Below are 7878 nucleotides of genomic sequence, written 5' to 3' on the forward strand. Positions count from 1 at the left end.
TACCTTTTACAGATTAGGAAACTCAAGTGCAGATGTTAAATAATATCACAACTTTGAACAGTTAATGTCAAAGACGTAGTCAAAACAGGTCTCTGTGATACCAACATCTATTCTCCTACTTAAGAAAAATTCTTCCCTTTTTCCAGTTTTCTTGAGAAATAATTGATACACGTCACTGTATAAGCTTGAGGTATACAGAATGATGATTTATATGTATATATGTATATATATATATATATATATATATATATATATATATATATATATATAAAATGAAATGATTATCACAGTAGGTTCAGCCAACATCCATTTCTTACATAGATACATAAAAAGAAAATAAGAATAAGGAAAAAATTTTCCTTATGATGATAATTCATAGATGATAACTTATCTTTTTGTGATGATTTACTCTGTTAACAATTTTCCTGTATATTTATTAGCTATAGTCATTATGTTGTATATTACATCCTAGTACTTATTTATCTTTAACTAGAAGCTTGTACCTTTTGATCAACTTCCTCTGATTCTCTCTCCCTCTACACCCTGCCTTTGGTAAACACAAGTCTGATCTCTTTTTCTATGAATTTGGGATTTTTTTCTTAGGTTTTTTTTTTTTGTTTGTTTGTTTTTTTAGATTCCACATAAAAGTGAGATCATACAGTTATTTGTCTTTATCTAACTTATTTCACTTACCATAATGTCTTCAAGATCCATTCATGTTGTCACAAATGGTAGGATTTCTCATTTCTTATGGCTGAATAATATTCCATTATCCATTAACCCATTGATAAACATTTAGGTTGGTTGTTTCCATGTCTTGGTTATTGTAAATAACACTGCTATGAACATGGAGATACAGATACCTTTTCAAGTTAGTGTCTTTGATACCTTTGGATATATTCTCAGAAATGAAATTGCTGGGTCATATAGCAGTTCTATTTTTAAATCAATTTGAGGATCCTCCATACGGTCTTCCATAGTAATACCAATTTCCATAGGCTATACCAGTTTACAATCCCACCAACAGTGCACAAGGGTTTCCTTTTCTCCACAGCCTCACCAGCACTTGTTATCTCTTGGCTATTTGATGATGACCATTCTAATAGGCATGAGGTGATATCTTATTGTGCTTTTAATTTGTATTTCTCTAATGACTAGTGAGATTGAGCATCTTTTCATACCTGTTGGCCTTTCATGTATTCTATTTGAAGACATGTTTATTCAGGTCCTTTGCCCATATTTTCAATATTTTTTTTTCTTTTGTGTTGGTTTGTTGTTTTTTTTGACATTGCGTTGGTATGAGTTCATTACATTTTTTGGATGTTAACCCTTATGAGATATATGGTTTGCAAATAATTTTTCCCAATTTGTAGATTGTCTTTTCACTTTGTTGATACTATCTTTTGCTGTGTAGAGTATTTTTAGTTGGATGCAGTCCCACTTGTTTATTTGTTATTTTGTTGCTTGTGCTTTTGGTATTGTATACAAAAAATTATTACCAAGACCAAAGCCAGAGAGCTTTGTTCCTATGTTTTCTTCCAGGGGTTTCTTCTAGGAGTTTAATGGTTTCAGGTCTTATATTTAAGTCTTTTATCCATTTCAAGTTAATTTTTGTGAGTGGAATGATGTATGGGTCCAGCTTCATTCTTTTACATGTGAATATCCAATTAAATGCCATTGGAATCTTGATAGAGATTGCATTGATCTACAGACGGCATTTGGTAGTATTCACATCTTAACAACATTAATTCTTTCAATTCATGAACAGGGACACCTTTCCCTTTATTTGTATCTTCTTCAGTTTCTTTTTCAGCATAGAAATCTTTTAACTCCTTACTTAAATTTATTTCTAAATATTTGTCCTTTTTGATGCTATTGTAAATGGGATTAATTAATTAATTTTTTTTCAGAAATTTCAGTGTTAGTGTATAGAAATGCCACTGATTTTTGTATGTTTTGTATCTTGAAAATTTACTGAATTCATTGATTAGATCTAAAAGTCTTTGAGTATAGTCTTTAGGACTATATATATATATATATACATATATATATATATATATATATATATATATATATATATACACATATATATATATAATCATATCATCTTCAAATGCAGGCAGTTTTACTTCTTCCTTTCCAATTCTGATACCTCTTATTTCTTTTTATTGACTGACTACTCTAGCCAGGACTTCTAGTAATAGGTGGAACAAGAGTGGTGAGTGTGAGAACCCTTGTCCTGTCTCGATCATGAAAGAAAAACTTTCATTCTTTCACCACTGAATATGATGTTAACTGTCAGCTTGTCATATACGACCTTTATTATGTTGAAGTATGTTTCTTCTATGACTAATTTTTTAGGAGTTTTTATCATGAATAGATGTTGAATTTCACCGAATGCTTTTTCTGAGTCCATTGAGATAATCATATGATTATTTTCTTTCATTTTGTTAATATGATAGATAGATCTGTGTATGTTGAACTATCCTTGCAAACCAGGGATAAATCCCTCTTGGTCATAGTGAATGAACCTTTTAATCTGTTGCTAAATTTGATTTACTAATATTTCATTAAGAAAATTTTCAACTTTGTTCATTAGGAATCATGGCCTGCAATTTTCTTTTTAGTAGTGTTTTCTGGTTTTGGTGTCAGAGTAATGTTGAGAGTAATGTTGAGTAAGAGTTTGAGAAGGATTGATATTAATTATTCTTTAAATGGTAAAATTCACCAGGGAAGCCATCTGGTCTTGGTTTTTCTTCATTGGAAGATGTTAGATTATTGATTCAATCTCTTTATTAGTAATTGGCCTTTTCAGATTTTCTATTTCTTCTTGAATTAGTCATAGTAAATTGTATGTTTCTAAAAAATTTTTCCATTGCTTCTAGGTTGTTCAGATTGTTGGCATATTTTGATCTTTTGAATTTCTGTGGTATCATTTGAATGTATCTTTTTTTTATTTATAATTTTGTTGATTTGGGTCCTTTTGTTCATTTGTTTGTTTTTCTTTTGTTTTGCTTGGTTAGTCTAGCTAAGAGTTTATCAATTTTATCTTCTGAAAGAACAAATTGTTAATTTGGTCAATCATTTCTACTGTTTTTCTCTTCTCTGTTTCATTTATTTATGCTTTAATCTTTATTATTTCTTCCTTCTGTTAACTTTTGGCTTACTTTGTTCTTTTCCTAGTTTCTTAAGGCATCATTAGGTTGTTTACTTGGGATCTTTCTTGCTTCTTAGTGTAGAAGTTTATTATCATAAACTTCCTCCTTAGAACTGCTTTTGCTGCATCCCATAAATTCTGGTAAATTGTGTTTCCATATTTTTTTGTTTAAAGAAACTTTAAATTCCATTTTAATTTCTTCTTTGATTCATTGGTTGTTTAGGAGAATGTTGTTTAATTTCCATGAGTTTATGAATTTTCCAGTTTTCCTCCTCTTACTGACTCTTAGTTTCATGCCATTGTGGTCAGAGAAGATACTTGGTATGATTTCCATCTTCTTCAATTTTCTAAGATTAGTTTTGTGACCTAACATATGATCTGTCCTAGGAAATGTTCCATGTATGCTTGACAAAAATGTGTATTGTGCTGTTGTTGCATACAATGTTCTATGTTCTATATTTGTCTGTTAGGTCCATTTGATATAAGATGTTCAAATCAGTTGTTTCCTTATTTATTATCTCTTGATAATCTATCCATTGTTGAGAGCAGGGTATTACAGTCCCCAAATATTTTTATATCATTGTTTATTTCTCCTTTTAGCTCTGTCAGTTTTCACTTCATATTTTTAGGTGCTTTGATGTTGGGCACATAAATATTTACAATTATTATATCTTCTTAATGTACTGACCCTTTTATCATTTTATAATAACCCTCTTTGTCTTTTTTATACCATTTTTAAAGTCTATTTTGTCTGATATACATACAGTTACTCCTGCTTTTTGTTGGTTACCATTTGCTTGAAATGTTTTTTGTTTTGTTTTGTTTTGTTTTGTTTTTCCTATTCCTTCACTCTCAGTGTATGTGTCTTTAAGGCTAAAGTAAGTCTCTTATAGGTTGCATATTATTAGATCTTTTTTTTTTAATTCAGCCATTCTGTGTCTTTTGATTGGATAGTTCAATCTGTTTCCATTTAGAGTAATTATTGATAGGTAAGATTTACTATTGCCCTTTATTCATTGTTTTATGCTTGTTTTGTAGATCCATTTGTTCCTTGCTTCTTACACTTCTGTCTTTTTTGTGGGTTTTGATGTTTTTGGTGTCAGTGTGCTTTGACTTCTTTATCATGGTCTTTTTTCAAATACCACAAGATTTTTCTTGTAGTTATCATGAGGCTTACATAAAATATCTTAGTCCAGAAGTGAGCATTGCTGGGGTGTGGTTGTGGAGAGAAGGTGACTGTGAGGAGAGCATTTCTCCATTGAGCACTTGGATTTATCTCCCTCCTTTCCAACATGGAAGACACTTAGATCAATTCCCTGGACCCTGAAAAGCCATTACAATGCCCCTGTGATAAAAACCACAGATGAGGGTCTGCAGGTTTCCTTATCATCTCATCAAGTGTAAAAAGAATCTTTCTGATGTCACAAACAATTGGCTACTTGTCTCTTTAATGCTCACCACCAGGTTCTTTGGCCCCAAATCAGTCATTATATCTCAAGCTCTAATGATAAAAGTTGTATTGTGCAGGTTCTTGTCAACCAAACCAGAAATCTTGGACAGGAGACTCTGGCTGAGAGCATATGGCAGTTCCATACTTGCAATGAAGAGTGGGATAAAGATCTGTGGGAACAGACCAGCACCCATTTGTCTGGGGCACAGCCAACTGCTATGGCAACAACAGCCCTGCAAGCAACATAGTTATGGAACAAAAAAGTAAACTGGCTTCAGGTATGTGCATTCCCAAGTCTCTGCTATATGTTCTGCCATGGAAAAATAGTGGAAGTGCACAGTAACAGAATGTCTATCTTATCAAATGCTGCGCCCAGGAAGACTCTTGCTTCTTTCCACTACCAGTGGGTTATTCATCTCTTTTCTCCTAAGCTAATTATAGAAAGATAAACTGTGACTTTCAAACTGAAAAGAAAATCTTAAATTTCTTAAGGAAAAAAAGTGTTAAGAGGGGAGGAGATAAGATGGCGGAAAAGTAGGGGAACTGGGATGTCCCTTGTCCTTCAAACACAGCTGTATTGAGGTCAGAACACCCGAAATACCCAGGAATACAGTGTATGGAGTGACAGAAAAATCTCCACAGGTGGAAAGAGGTTGGTGGGACAGAGGTGCATATCTGCAAATTGGGAGAGATAAAATGGTGGTGTCGGCATGGAAGGGGGGGAACTCCTTCTGTGGAGAGACAACAGAAAGACAAAGAGAAGCTGTGGAAGTGTGATATTTTATGTGGACAAGAAAAAGACCTCTCTGGACCATGGACTGAGGAAGAAAAAATATGAAGAGTGACAGTTTCTACTTTGCAAACAGCCTTGGAAGCTAAACATCAGAGTTTTAAGGGTGCGTGACTTTCTCCAGACCAAAGCCACTGCTGTGTGATCATGTCCAGTTGGGAAGGAAGCCAGCCCTGGGGCACAGTAGCCATTTCAGGGGCGCACTGGGAAACAGTAGTCCCTTCTCTCGAGTCTGTGGGAAGAGGGTTTATTGCCCACCCAAGGACAAAAGACCCTGCAGTCTCCAGCCAGAGGCCCTTTATCAGCAGGGTGGGGTGGTGCTACCCCAGATCCAGGTTCATGTTGTGTGGGATCCTTTAAGACATCAGGTTTTGAATCCCAGCTGAGAGCTTAGGAGGTACTGGAGACGAGCACAACAGGCTGATTGCCTGAACTACTCTGTGAGGTCTTCCTGAACAGTGTGGTTTGAGACACTCAGGCTGGGGAGGAAAGATTGGGGTGTCGCCATTTTTCTCCCCATCAACAACAGGGTGGGGCTTCAGGGAACAGGACAGTAACCCCAAGGGGAAGCATGACACATTTACACCAAACCCTGTCCCTCTGTGCGTGGTAACTGCTTATCTACTGAAGTAAAACTGACACTGACAAAATCAGGAACCAGATGGCCTCTCCTCCACACCAGCATAGCCACCAATCCCAGGTACCAACAGGCAACTGTCCTGCAGTTTTGTATGATAGTCTGTTTTTAAAAAAAAACTTCTAAAAACTATTATTGTTTTTTTCTTTTTTCTTTTCTTTCCTTCTCTTTTCCTTTCTTTTTCTTTCTACTCTCCTCTTTTTTTGTTTGTTTGCTTTTTAATTTCCTTTGGAATCAAGCTCATAGTTTATGATTTGATTTGGGGTCAAATACCTTTTTGATACACACACACACACACACACACACACACACATATATACATACACACACACACACACACACACACACACATACATTTTTTTCCCTTTCTTTCTCTATTCTGGTTGTTTAATCAGGCATTTTTATTCTATTCTTTTTACACCTTTTCCTGTATCTCTCTCTTCTTTATTTTCCTCTCTCTCTTCCTGGATTAAGCCTTATATTTTCTTTGATTTTCTGCCTGGTCTTTTTTCCCCCCTCCCTTTCATTTCTCTTTCTGTACCTGTATAAGGTGCCTCCCACCCTTTCCCCCTTTTTCCAGGGTTACTTCAAGGAAAAATCAAAGCACACACGGTGGAAATACCAAACAATCCACCGCAATGACAATGGATAGAGCAGTCAAAGACGCAACACCAGAGTGCACGCAAAACATTCCAAAAACACTTCCTGAAGTGCCAGGCCCTGGACATTGTATGACCCCTTTTAAATATAGTAGTACTTGTAGGTGGACAAATTCCTAGATACCCACACACTACCAAAACTCGAAAGGGAAGAAATAGAAAATTTGAACAGACCCATGACAAGTGAACAAATTGAATCAGTTATCAAAAATCTCCCAAGAAATAAGAGTCCTAAGCTAGAAGTCTTCCTAGGGGAATTCTACCAGACAGTTAAAGCAGAGTTGATACCTATTCTTCTCAAGCTGCTCCAAAAAATAGAAATGGAAGGAATGTGTCCAGACTCATTCTATGAAGCCAGTATTACCTTCTCAAACCAAAGATCCCACTAAAAAGGAGAAATATAGGCAAATATCCCTGATGAACATGGATGCAAAAATTCTCAACAAGATACTTATCAAATTGAATTCAACAGTACATTAAAAGAATTATTCACCATGACCAAGTGGGATTCATTCCTGGGATACAGGACAGGTTCAATATTTGCAAATCAATCAACATGATACATCACATTAATAGAAGAAAGGATAAGAACCATATGATCCTCTCAATAGATTCAGAAAAGGCACTTGACAAATTACAGCATCCTTTCTTAATAAAAACCCTCAAGAAAGTTACGATATAAGGAACATAACTTAACATCATAAAAGCCATTTATGAAAGGCCCACAGCTAATATCTTCCTCAATGGGGAAAAACTGAGAGCTTTCCCCCTGAGATCAGGAACACAATAGGGATGTCTACTCTCACCACTGTTGTTTAACATAGTGTTGAGAGTCCTAGCTTCACAATCAGACAACAAAATGAAGTAAAAGGCATCCACATTGACAAAGAAGTCAAACTTTCACTTTTCACAGATGACATGATACTCTACATGAAAAACCCAAAAGACTTCACCAAAATGCTGCTAGAACTGATACATGAATTCAACAAAGTCTCAGGATATAAAAATCAATGCATGGAAATTGGTTGCATTTCTATACAACAATAATGAAGCAACAGAAAGAGATGTCTAGGAATCAATCCCATTTACATTTGCACCAAGAACCATTAAATACCTAACCAAAGGAATAAACCTAACCAAAGAAGTAAAAGATCTGTATGCTGAAAACTATAGAAAGCTTATGAA

General features: G+C 35.0%; 1 pseudogene; it reads left to right on the top strand.

The window, feature by feature from the left end:
* Window positions 1-4449: 4449 nt before the first annotated feature.
* LOC106966341 (gametocyte-specific factor 1-like) lies at window positions 4450-6757 on the top strand (annotated as a pseudogene).
* Window positions 6758-7878: the final 1121 nt, after the last annotated feature.

This window comes from Acinonyx jubatus, chromosome B1, assembly GCF_027475565.1.
Source record: "Acinonyx jubatus isolate Ajub_Pintada_27869175 chromosome B1, VMU_Ajub_asm_v1.0, whole genome shotgun sequence".
Lineage (NCBI taxonomy): Eukaryota > Metazoa > Chordata > Mammalia > Carnivora > Felidae > Acinonyx > Acinonyx jubatus.